General features: G+C 44.6%; 1 protein-coding gene across 2 annotated transcripts in view; it reads right to left on the minus strand.

Moving 5' to 3' along the window:
* Window positions 1–12,050, minus strand: part of RAF1 (Raf-1 proto-oncogene, serine/threonine kinase) — a 90,920-nt gene extending 78,870 nt beyond the window's left edge. For both annotated transcript variants that reach the window (XM_011952333.1, XM_011952332.1), the window contains exon 1: window positions 11,662–12,050. The gene's annotated coding sequence lies outside the window, so the exon portion shown is untranslated. The remainder of the gene's footprint in view (window positions 1–11,661) is intronic.
* Between the last annotated feature and the right edge of the window lie 690 nt (window positions 12,051–12,740).

Below are 12,740 nucleotides of genomic sequence, written 5' to 3' on the forward strand. Positions count from 1 at the left end.
GGAGACAGAGGTTGCAGTGAGTCAAGATCACGTCACTGCACTCCAGCCTGGGCGACAGAGCTAGACTCGGTCTCAAAAAAAAAAAAAAAAAAAAAAAATCAAAACTTATGCATACACTTACAGACCATACAACACCATTTGCACAGACACACATTCGCAGTTGAGAGAAATGTAAACAAATGTTAAGATGCAGTATATTAAATAACTGCAGCCAGGTGCAGTGGCTCACATCTGTAATCCCAGCACTTGGGGAGGCAAAGGCGGGTGGATCACTGGAGGTCAGGAGGTCGAGATCAGCCTGTCCAACATGGTGAAACCCTGTCTCTACTAAAAATACAAAAAATTAGCCAGGTGTGTGCAGCTACTCGGGAGACTGAGGCAGGAGAATCACTTAAACCCAGGAGGTAGAGGTTGCAGCGAGTACAGTGAGCCAAGATTAAGCCACTGCATTCCAGCCTGGGCAACAGAGTGAGACTCCATCTCAAAAATAAATAATTAAATAAATAAATAACTGCATAAAACTAACTGATGTTGGCTGGGTGAGATAGCTCATGCCTATAATCCTAGCATTTTGGGAAGCTGACGGAGGTCGACTGCTCGAGGCCAGGAGTTTGAGACCACCCTGGGCAACAGGGTAAAACCCCATCTCTACTAAAAATACAAAAATTAGCTGGGTTTAGTGGCACAAGCCTGTAATCCTAGTTACTTGGGAGGCTGAGGCAGGAGAATCGCTTGAACCTGGGAGGCGGAGGTTGCAGTGAGCTGAGATCTTGTCACTGCACTCCAGCCTGGGTGACAGAGTGAGACCTTGCCTCAAAACAAAACAAACCTGTTGTACACACTATATTACTACAGTAATTTCATAGCCACCTCTTCTTACTATTGCAGTGAACTCAAGTGTTACCAAGTTGCAAGTATCCACTTAAAAGGCCTTGTGTCCCTGTGAGCAGTTGGTCTCTCCAGTAAATTTCCTATTGCAGTAAAAAGTGGTATTTCTTGGCTAGGCACATTGGCTCATTCCTGTAATCCCAGCACTTTGGGAGGCCGAGTTGGTGGATCACTTGAGGTCAGGAGTTCGAGACCAGCGTGGCCAACATGATGAAACCCTGTCTCTACTAAAAATATAAACATTAGCCAGTCGTGGTAGTGAGCACCTGCAATCCCAACTACTAGAGAGGCTGAGGCAGGAGAATCGCTTGAACCCAGGAGACAGAGGAGAGCTGAGATCACGCCACTGCACTCCAGCCTGGGCGACAGACCCAGACTATGTCTCAAAAAAAAAAAAAAAAAAGTGGTCTCTCATAGGTCTTCTGTATTTGTCATCACGTACAGTACAATACCATAAACTCTGAATAACACCATGGGTCCCATATGAAATGTCACTAGTGATGCTGGAAGCACTCCCAAGAAGCAAAGAAAAATCATGACATTATAATAAAAAGTTGAACTGCTTGACTTATACAGTAGATACACGTCAGCAGCTGCGATTGCCGGCCATTTCAGACAGACTATTCATCTTTTATTTTTATTTTTTTTTCCGAGAGATAGCATCTTGCTCTGTTGCCAAGGCTAGAGCACCATGGCACAATCATAGCTTATTGCAGCCTCCAACTCCTGGACTCAAGCAAGCCTCTCTCCTCAGCCTACCAAGTAGCTAGAACTACAGATGCATACCACATGTCTGACTAGTATTTTCGGTATTATTATTTTTACTATCTTAGAGATGGGGGGGTCTCACTATGTTGCCCAGGCTGGTTTCGAACTCCTGGGCTCAAGCAATCCTCCCTCTTTCGCCTCCCAAAGTGTTGGGATTACAGGCATGAGCCACAGAGGCTGGCCCTAAATACATTTTAGAATAAAAGAGTACGAGAGGCTGGGCACAGTGGCTCATGCTTATAATCCCAGCATTTTGGGAGGCCAAGACGGGAGGATTGCTTGAGCTCAGCAGTTCGACATCAGCCTGGGCAACATGGCAAAACCCCATCTCTACAAAATTACAAAAATTAGCTGAGTGTGGTAGCACACACCTGTAGTCCCAGCTACTCAAGAGGTTCAGGAGGGAAGATGGCTTGTGCCTGGGAGGTCAAGGCTACGGTGAGCGGAGATCACACTACTGCACTCCAACCTGGGCGACAGAGACTCTGTCACTCACAACACAAAGAAAGGGTATGAGTATAAAGTAACTACAACTATGTGTATCAATTTACAGAAAAACTTTATTTTTTTTTTTTTCTGCTTATTTTTCTTCTTACACCTCACAAGGATGAAAGAAAACAGTGTTCTTTTTAAAAAGATGTCATTAATTGTGTAATTAATTTATCTCTTTGAAGAACATTATACACAGGTTTAAGAGGGAGGAAAAACCTCATGAGATCCAAATATAGTCAAATCCAAAGGTTCTGTTTGGCCCACTAGATCTAAATAGCAATAAGAAGAAAAGGAGGGCCAGGCACAGTAGCTCATGCCTGTAATCCCAGTACTTTGGAAGGATAAAATGGGAGGATCAATTGACGCCAGGAGTTCAAGACTAACCTGGTAAACATAGTGAGACTCCCCCCATCTCTAAAATAGTAAAAATAATAATTTTTTAAAATGCAAAAAGAAAAGCCTACAACCACTTTACAGTCATTAGGATTGTTATTTTATTTATTTATTTTTGAGACGAAGTCTCACTCTCGTGGAGTGCAATGGTGCGATCTCAGCTCACTGCAACCTCTGCCTCCCAGGTTCAAGCGATTCTCCTGCCTGAGTCTCTCAAGTAGCTGGGATTACAGGCATGTGCCACCACGCCCGGCGAATTTTTTTTGTATTTTTAGTAGAGACGGGGTTTTACTATGTTGGCCAGGCTGGTCTCGAACTCCTGACCTCAGGTAATCCGCCTGCCTCGGCCTCCAAAAGTGCGGGGATTACACGCATGGGCCACCGTGCCTGGCCCGGGATTGTTATTTTAAAAATTAAAAAAGAAAAACAAAAAAAATTAAAAAAGAAAAAATAACAAGTGTTGGAAAAGATGCGGCAAAACTGGAACCCTTGTGCTTTGCTGGTGGGAAATGTAAAATGGTGCAGTCACTGCATAAAACAGTTTGCAGTTCCTCAAAAAGTAAACACAGAATTACCATATGATCCAGTAATTCTACTCTTATGCATATACCCTAAGGCACTGAAAGCTGGGGCTCCAACTGATATTTGTACACCAATGTTCACTACAGCATTATTCACAACAACCAAAAGGCGGAAATAATCCAAGTGTCCATCACTGATGAGATAAACAAAATGATATACTCATACAATGAAGTACTATTCAGCCACAAAGAGGAATAAAATACTAATATAAGCCACCACCACACGGATAAATCTCAAAAATGTGCTAAGTAAAATAAGTCAGACAAAAAAGGACAGACAGCGTATGACTCCCCTTATATGAGGTACCTGGAATAGGCAAATTCGTAGAGAGAAAGTAGAATAGGGGTTATGAGGAACTGGGCATAGTGAGGAATGAGGGGTTCTTACTTAATGAGTACTGTTTCTGTTTGAAGTAATGAAAAGGTTCTGGAAACAGGTAGTGGGGATGGTTTTAAGACATTGTGAATGTTGTTAAATGTCACTGGATTGTAGATACACACACACACACACACACACACACATACCACCTCCAAACCCCCACTCTTCCAACTTACATAAGACAGCCTAGGGGTCCATTTTGCATTGTCAGGCAATACTAGGTAATACTAGCCAGGGAAATCACAACCTCTCCTCTCAAAATCACACTACAATTCTACACCATACTAAGGTCAAAAACGGTAGAGTATTATTTATCCCCCCATTCTCTCTGGGTATAACTTTCTTCCATATCTAAAACCTATGAATACAAAAGGAAACAGCCAGCATGGTAACAGCTGCTTGTGCTAAAGAGTCAGTGAGCAGATAAAGCAGGCAAATATCATCAAGGCGCTAGCAGGCAAACCTAGAGCACTCTACATATAATGCCCAATAGAGGGAGAAGCTTAAGTAAGGTAGCTCCTGCAACAGATAGGTCCTAAGTTACAAAGTTCTAAGTTTGAATTTAGTAAGTATAGCCTCTTTACTGTAAGCATTTTGTAGAGATGGCAGTAATGAAACTAAATCCGTAAGTGATTAACCTCTGATTAATGTTTGCTGTGTAAGACAAGGTTTTAAGAACTGGAGATATATAAACAAGAGTAAGACATGCCCCACTGGAAATATATAATAGGACATGACCCACTTTTAAACAGAGACATAAGACATCTATACAAAAAATTCAACTTGGCCACTGCGGTGGCTCACGCCTGTACTCCCAACATTTTGGGAGGCCAAGACAGGTGGATCACCTGAGGTCAGGAGTCGAGATCAGCCTGGCCAACATGGTGAAACCCCATCTCTACCAAAAATACAAAGTTTAGCCGGGCGTGGTGGCAGGTGCCTGTAATCCCTGCTACTTGGGAGGCTGAGACAGGAGAATCACTTGAACCCGGGAGACAGAGGTTGCAGTGAGTCAAGATCACGTCACTGTACTCCAGCCTTTGTGACAAGAGTGAAATGTCCTCTCGGGGCGGTGGGCGGGGGCAGAGGAATAGGTAAAAGTAAGGAAATGTCAGCCTCTCTCAATTAGATAAGGTCCTTGAAGGTAGGAACTTGCCTTATGCTGCACCAAGTGCACTGGCCTGCACCTAACAGAGGCTTAAAATACTGGCTTTTGATTTCCACTAAACATATTATACTATGAGAAAGCAATGTAAGACACGGAGGCAAGAATTGTATATACTTAGTCTGGTATCCAGGGAGAGCCTGGAAGATTTGAGCAAGAAAATAAGGCCAGCACATCTACCCTTAAATATTCTTGTGTCATCACAAAATAGGATACAATACATAAGAATTCATATTTCCCTCCGTGAAAGGAAGCTGGGTAACTAGAGAACAAAGGGGAACATAGAATTACTACACACAACATAACTTTCTATATCCTTTAAATTTTGTGGTATGTGACCTTATTACTTACTCAAAGAAAACAATATTTCTTTTTTTTTTTGAGATGGAGTCTTACTCTGTCACCCAGGCTGGAGTGCAGTGGGGCCATCTCAGCTCACTGCAAGCTCCGCCTCCCGGGTTCACGCCATTCTCCTGCCTCAGCCTCCCGGGTAGCTGGGACTACAGGCGCCCGCCACTTCGCCCGGCTAGTTTTTTGTATTTTTTAGTAGAGACGGGGTTTCACCGTGTTAGCCAGGATGGTCTCGATCTCCCGATCTCGTGATCCGCCCGTCTCGGCCTCCCAAAGTGCTGGGTTTACAGGCTTGAGCCACGGCGCCCGGCCAACAATATTTAATTCTTAAGAATTTCCAGGCAGGGGCCAGGCGCAGTGGCTCACACCTGTAATCCCAGCACTCTGGGAAGCCAAGGTAGGCGGATCACCTAAGGTCAGGAGTTCAAGACCAGTCTCCATGGTACCATCATGGAGAAACCCCGTCTCCACTAAAAATACAAAATTAGCTGGGCATGGGGGGGCATGCCTGTAATCTCAGCTACTCAGGAGGCTGAGGCGGGAGAATCGCTTGAACCCAAGAGGCAGAGGTTGCGGTGAGCTGAGATCGTGCACCATTGTACTCCACTGAGCAACAAGAGCGAAACTCCATCTCAAAAAAAAATGTGCACAATTAAATGGCTTTTATTACATTCACAGTTGTGGATCCATCTCCATAAACTGCAAAACACTTTTATCACCAAAAAAAAAAAAAACCCTATCACAGTCACTGACCATTCCCTACATCCCTCAGCCCCTAATCTACTTTCTGTCACCAAGGATTTTCCTATTCTGGACATTTTACATAAATGGCATAATTCAATATGTGGTCTTTCCTGCATGGTTTTACTTAGTATGTTTTCAAGGTTCTTCCATGTTATAGTATACATCAATATATCCTTTCGTTTTATTACTAAGTAACATTCCATCATATAGCAGCGTCCCCCATATCCACAGGGAATATGTTCCAAGACTACCAATGAATGCCTGAAAACAAAAACAGTATACTATACTGTATATACTATGTTTTTTCCTATACATACATACCCATGATCAAGTTTAACATATAAATTAGGCACAGTAAGAGATTAATTATAATAATAAAATGGAACAATTATAAGAACATACTATCATAAAAGCTATGTGAGGGCTGGGTGTGGTGGCTCACGCCCCTGTAATCCCAGCACTTTGGAAGGCTGAGGCAGGCGGATCACCTGAGGTAGGGAGTTTGAGACCAGCATGACCAATATGGTGAAACCCTGTCTCTACTAAAAATCCAAAATTAGCCAGGCGTGGTGGCACATGCCTGTAATCTCAGCTACTCAGGAGGCTGAGGCAGGAGAATCACTTGAACCCAGGAGGCCGAGCCTGCAGTGAGCCAAGATCCCGCCACTGCACTCCAGCCTGGGCAACGAGAATGAAACTCCATCTCAAAAACAAAAACAAACAAACAAAAAATTGACTGCCACTGCCTGCTGCTTCCCGTTTATTAACAAAAAAAGTAAACAACTTCTAAATCATAAAGATTTTAAAACTGTAAACTAGCTTTAGGATTGTTAATCCCCACCCAGTAAAATTCCTTAGAATCTGGTCTAAAAATAAAACCATGTGTCAAGTGTTCCTCAAAAAATACTGTGTGCACTGATTGGAATGTGATGCCAGTTAACATACTTTGTAAGTAATTTGCCAAACTTTAGATAGTCTAGGCCAAAACCAGTAACAAAGAAACAACACCCACTTGACACTTTCCTTGGTTAAGCTGAGATTCTAGGGGTCATTTTAGAAGAAAGGCAAACATCTGAAATTAACTAAAATCATTGAGAGCTACGCAAGTCATTCTGGGAGAAAAGAAGTTACAAAATGACTCACACATTGTAAAATTAAAGATGAAACCTTAATGTGTAATTAAGGAATTTTTACTTACAACTCTAAGGCAAGAAAAAAATACCCAGCCATTACTATCATGAGAATTACAAGGCAAGATGCCTGGGCGAGCCTGTAATGCCAGCACTTTGGGAAGTCGAGGAGGGTGGATCACTTGAGGTGAGGAGTTTGAGACCAGCCTGGCCAACATGGTGAAATCTCGTCTCTACTAAAAATACAAAAATTAGCCAGGCGTGGTGGCCAGCGCCTGTAATCTCAGCTACTCAGGAGGCTGAGGCATAAGAATCCCTTGAACCTGGGAGGCGGAGGTTGCAGTGAGCCAAGATTGCACCACAGCACTCCAGCCTGGGTGATAGCGCCAGATTTCGTTTCAAAAAAAAAAAATTACATGCAAGATAAGTTAACCCTATACCAAAAGTATCGACTGAACTGCAACACAAATATCTAGTATTACATTTTGAACCCAGTCAGATGAGCAATTAGGAATTCTACCCTCCCATACACATACCAATAAAAGACCTAAACAACCTCATTGCAAATAAACCCACTGTTCTCTGATTTTCCAATTAATTTACTCAAGGTAAGCAATTTTCCACCTCACGGTCATTTGTTTTGAAGTAATGACTCCCACCATCTGCGCAACTTAAAAACAAAAAACTAAGTCAAAGCTCAATTTCATGGTTTCATAAACCTCCTCACTGTCACATTAGTACATTGCCTTTCAAAGGCAGTATTTAAAATTCTCTTCTGCAAGTCAACATTAAGGCATGCTGTTTGGCTAACAAGCTCCTCCCAAGATCAAGATTATTATGTATGGCCTATTATGTTCCTAACATGCAAACAAAAGTACTCCCTCATGTAACATTTTTTTAGGCAGTAGGTTACTAACAAAGATTTACCTGAAATTTAAATGTAGAATCATACATTTACTACTAATAGACTACCTGAAATAGTAGTTTAAAGTTATCAATTGTATTTTTCATTTCCTAAATATTCCAGTGCTCCTGGAAAAGTCAAATTTAACTTACAAGAAGTTGTTTAATCTTCAGAGTAAACAAATGGAATAAACTAAAAGCAACTAGTCTCAGAGCAACTGTTATATAATACTTGATGCTTAACGTTCTTCATCTTTTAGATACTTTTCATCAGAAATTACCAGCTTAATTTGCTTCTCACTGTTTTTTTCAGCTAAACCAAATCCCATAAAATATGCTCAAGCCTTCCATTGAAGGCACACTTTTTTTTTTTTTTTTTTGAGACAGGGTCTCTGTCGCCAACACTGAAGTACAGTGACATGAACATTGCTCACTGCAACCTCAACCTCCCTGGGCTCAGGTGATCCTTTCACCTCAGCCTCCCAAGTTGCTGGGAGTACAGGCATACTACACCACACCCTGCTAATTTTTTCTTTTTTTGTGTATGTATTTTTTGTAGGGACAGGTTTTCACCATGTTGCCCAGGCTGGTCTCAAACTCCTGAGCTCTAGCAATTCACCAGCCTCGGCCTCCCAAAGTGCTGGGCTTACAGGCATGAGCCACCACAACCGGCTGATGTTTTTACAACTACCAACAAGACTTTAACAAAGGAATTCCACTATAATTTATAACCACAAAACACCACATATCAGCCAGGCAAGATGGCTCACGCCTGTAATCCCAGCACTTTGTGAGTCCAAGGCAGGTGGATCAGGAGTTCAAGACCAGCCTGGCCAATATGGCGAAACCCCATCTCTACTAAAAATATAAAAATTGGCTAGGCGTGGTGGCAGGTGCCTGTAGTCCCAGCTACTTGGGAGGCTGAGGCAGGAGAATGCTTAAACCTGGGAGACAGAGGTTACAGTAAGCCGAGATCGTGCCACTGCACTAAAAAAAAACCCACATATCTTTAAAAGACAAGCCTTTAGTACAGAAACAGTAACAGGTTTATTTTTCCAAGTATCCCAGCATTCAACTGGGTCAAATGTTTATGCTGCATTTTAAACAGCTTAGCCCTTCAGTGATAAGGGTAAAAACAAGTCAAAATAATCCTGAATGTTCTTCAGTGGTATATAATCATCACAACAAAAGCAAGGTTTAGGAACTGCAACTGAAGTCTGTTAATTACATAATAGTCACTTTAGCATAAACATTAATCACAGTATTATACCTATTTTAGGAGGATTATGTTTATTGGGATAAAGATTTTATAACAGGTTGTTATCCAAGAAGTCAATACCAAGAAATAGTTTAAAAAATACACTTATTAAACTAAAAATACATTCTACACATTTTTTGGATGCTTGTTTTCTAGAGTCGTCCAATTTCTGTAAGACTGGGGAGTACACTATTTACATTTAAAATTTAGGCCAGGCACAGTGGCTCACGCCTGTAATTCCAGTGAGGCCACGGGAGGCCGAGGTGGGCAGATCATTTGAAGTCAGAAGTTCGAGACCAGCCTGGCCAACACAGCGAAACCCCATCTCTACTAAAAATACAAAAATCAGCCAGATGTGGTGATGTATGCCTGTAATCCCAGCTACTCCGGACGTTGAGGCAGGATAACTGCTTGAATCAAGGAGGCGGAGGTTGCAGTGAGCCGAGATTGCACCACTGCACTCCAGCCTGGGCAACAGAGTGAGACTCTGTCTCAAAAAAATAAAAAATAATGGGATAATAAAACAAATATTAGGAGAGTGTTTTACATTTATAAACATTTTTGTGAGCAAGTATAACTTTAAGAGAATTTTTTGCAAGAATCCCCAGGAATATATGAGTTCAATTCATTCACCACTGTATAAGTGCAAAACATTTGATATAAAACACGTATCAAAAATGTTCTGCTGGCCAGGCACAGTGGATCACACCTGTAATTTCAGCACTTTGAGAGGCTGAAGCTGAAGGATCACTTGAGCCCAAGAGTTCTACTGAAGGCATACTTTTTAGACCAGTCTGGCCAACACAGTGCGACCCCCTCTCTATTATTAAAAACAAAAAAAAAGTTCTGCCTGGCCAGTGGCTCACCCCTGTAATTCCAGCAAGCACGTTGGGAGGGAGAGGTGGAGGCAGAAGCATCACCTGAGCCCAGGAGTTTGAGACCAGCCTAGGCAACAGGGCCAGACTCCATCTCTACTAAATTTTTTTTTTTTTAATTAGCCATGTGTGGTAGCACCTGTCTGTAGTCCCAGCTACTCAGGAGGCAAAGGCAGGAGAACTGCTTAAGCCCAGCAATTAGAGGCTGCACCTGAGCTATGATCATGCCACTGCACTCTAGCCTGGGTGACAGAGTGAGATCCTGTTCCTTTTTTTAAAAAAAAAAAAAAAGTTTTAATTGTTCTGAAAAAATTTAAAAAACTAAAAAGTCATTAAGTTTAACAAACTAAACCTTTTCAATCACTATCAGCTTCAACATCAACAAAGGGAGAAAACTATCAGCAAGAATAAAGATTCAGCAAATCATGTACAATAATCCAAATTCAATTAGTTCACCATCTACAACAAAACCCCCTCACAATTCTAGCAACTTTTACTTTTCTCTCATCTCTCACCATTTCCTTCCTGCACCCCAGGCAATTTGCTGCTCCCCAAACTCATCCCAACTCCCACATGTCTCTAAGCCTTTGTACCAGCTGTTCCCTGAGTTCCTCCTCACCTGGTGAGCACTTACTCACTGGTCTTTCAAAACTCGACGCTTAAGTCTCCTCGAGTGTAGAAGCTTCCTCAACTCCTCCCCAAGCAAAACTAACTGTTCTAAATCCCCACAACACTTGGTAAGCCAATTCTTATCACACTGCATTGTTTTCACGCCTTAGGAGCGCGGGGAGGGCAGAATCTCTCCACTCAGCCCACAGAGGACCAGGCAAGCAGAAACGCTCAATGAACGTGCCTTGAATTCATTTCCTACTTAGCTTAAGTGACCCCCTAGAACCCGTTCACATCTCAAGGAGACACATAAGTTCCTATCCTTCTTCCCACCACAGAATGAATACCAGGGGCACACCCAGAGCCCTAGAAAGAGAACAATGAATGAACACGGCCGCCTCGCCTCTCACGACGTCCAAACTCCTCTCTCTTGGGTATCGACTCGCTCGCAGAGCCTCAGCAGCTGCAGAGCTGAAGCGTCCCGGCGGCTCTCGCTTCACACAAAAGGCAGCCCTAGCTCTTCATTCCAAAGCGTCCTGAGGCCAATCCTCTATAAGCATCCCAAGACTTTCATTAATAACCCACAGAGTCCTGATACCCAAGGCTAGTCCTGATATCCAAGAAGAGACCCCTGTGACTTTGTGGTAGGGCACTGGCCAGTTTCCTCCTCTCTTACCCGATTCCTCACGTCCTCCCTAAAAGGGTGTCACTTGACTGAAGTATCCTGAGAAAGGTTGCGTGCAAGCCCGGGTCCCACAATCGACGGCCCAAGAGAAAAGGAATTGGCCCATCCAAGTGACAACAGATATGGGGCAGCTCTGGGCGGATTTTCCCACCGCCAAATAATGAGGAATGCGCACTGGCACAGGGGTGGCGTTGGCACGTTTCCGCAAAACACAAGGAAATTTGAGTGGGATGTGGGAACTAGGCTCGCCGGCCATGACACCGGACTCCGGGGCCCCCGCCCAACGCTACCCGGGGTGACAGCAGCCTGGCCCAAGCCCTCCGCCCGGCAGCCGCGGGGCCGCTCCATCAGCGCCACCCAGGCCCGCTCGCCCTGGAAGCCGGTCCCTCAGTCCCGCCGCCCGGCTCCCCCGGCATCCACGATCCGGCCCTGCCACCTACCTGAGGGAGCCAGGCCGCTCCAACGTCCTGTCGTCCGGTGGCAGCTTCTCGTCCGCTCCTCCTCCCCGCGGCGGGTGAGGGAGCGGGAGGCGGTCACATTTGGCGCGTCCCCAGCCCAGGGGACGGAGCCCCGAGTAGCCCCCGCATCGTAGCACACGCGCTCCGCGCCTCAGGGCACGCGCCCCAAAGCCCGGCCAGCTGACCCTTTTCGGGGCCCAAGGAATGCAGCAGAAAACCCTTCCCACCTCACAATCGTTCTCCTCTTACTCCCGCCATCTAAGATGGCGGCCCAAGCGCCCGCGATTAAGACTCTCGGGCGGCCACGGCAAGCGAGCCCTCGACTCGGTGCTCGTCCTCCCGACCTGCGACGCCACCGGCTCTCCGCTTCTGCGCTAGCCCTCCTGGCGGTCGACTTCTAACTTGGCTCGGGCATCCATCGCTCTGGCCTGAACACAGGCCCCGCCCCCGGGGCGTGGGCTCGCGATCTGGCGGCCGCCATTTCGGAGCAGAAGAGGTTAGGCGATGCTGCCTTAGTCTCAGGAGGGGCACTCGGTAATCGAGAAGAGCCGGCTTTCGGCCAGCCAGGAGTGGCCAGAGGCCTAGAAGGGGAGAGGAAGGCCTGCCTGCCAGCATTGCAAGGCCCAGCGATCACCAGACGTGCCCCAGGACACAGAGCACAGTGTCCAACTTTGACGCATCCTCTCCGGAGTCGGACACTTTAATGCCAAATCACGGCTCCGGCACTTGACAGCTATGTGGACAGTCCCTGAACCTTAAGCGGTCTTTTCCTCGTGTGTAAATTGGGGGTTCATTTTTTTCCCCCATCACATTAGCAAAGCGTTAAAAAAAAACTGATAATATTGATCCAAGGTACATTGAAACCTGTTGTGTGCCCTCTCAGCGCTATCATAGAGTGGGACTTGGACATTTTAAAAGTATATATATATCCTTCCTCCCGGCAGTTTCACTTCTAGACACGAATTCTAGAGAAATAAGGAAACACATACACAAAAAGTTATGTGTGAAGATGTTTAATGCTATATTTGCATTCTCGAGAAACACTGGGGGTGAAATGTAGA

This window comes from Colobus angolensis, unplaced genomic scaffold, assembly GCF_000951035.1.
Source record: "Colobus angolensis palliatus isolate OR3802 unplaced genomic scaffold, Cang.pa_1.0 Scaffold34, whole genome shotgun sequence".
Taxonomy (NCBI): domain Eukaryota; kingdom Metazoa; phylum Chordata; class Mammalia; order Primates; family Cercopithecidae; genus Colobus; species Colobus angolensis.